We start from the raw sequence: 405 nt of genomic DNA, 5'->3' as shown, positions 1-405 counted from the left end.
TGTGATATTTTTTAGGAACCTATTTAAATTATATTTTACTTATATATAATAATTTCCGCATTGTGAATCATCATCAATGGATTTAGCAAACAAGTAGGTGAGTTAAATCTGCACAAGATGCACGATGTAGAGATTTTCATATTTTATAATAATAGGAAACTTCTTTAATGATGCTTATACATAAGTAATATGAATTATGAAACTCTCCGCGTCCTAAAGATCTTCTAAGTAGTCATCGTACAACTAAACTTGCATTAATAATATTAGGATGTCTGTCCATTTCAAAATATCTATAAAAAGAAAGTATATATAGTGATTAAAATGATAAAGACATTTTTATATTGTACATATAACATTATATTAATTTAACTGCACAAAATTATTCTGTATAAATAAACATATATA

This window comes from Arachis ipaensis, chromosome B02 (assembly GCF_000816755.2).
Source record: "Arachis ipaensis cultivar K30076 chromosome B02, Araip1.1, whole genome shotgun sequence".
Classification (NCBI taxonomy): Eukaryota; Viridiplantae; Streptophyta; class Magnoliopsida; order Fabales; family Fabaceae; genus Arachis; species Arachis ipaensis.
The sequence above is the reverse complement of the archived record's forward strand: the minus strand, read 5'-3'. Positions refer to the sequence as shown.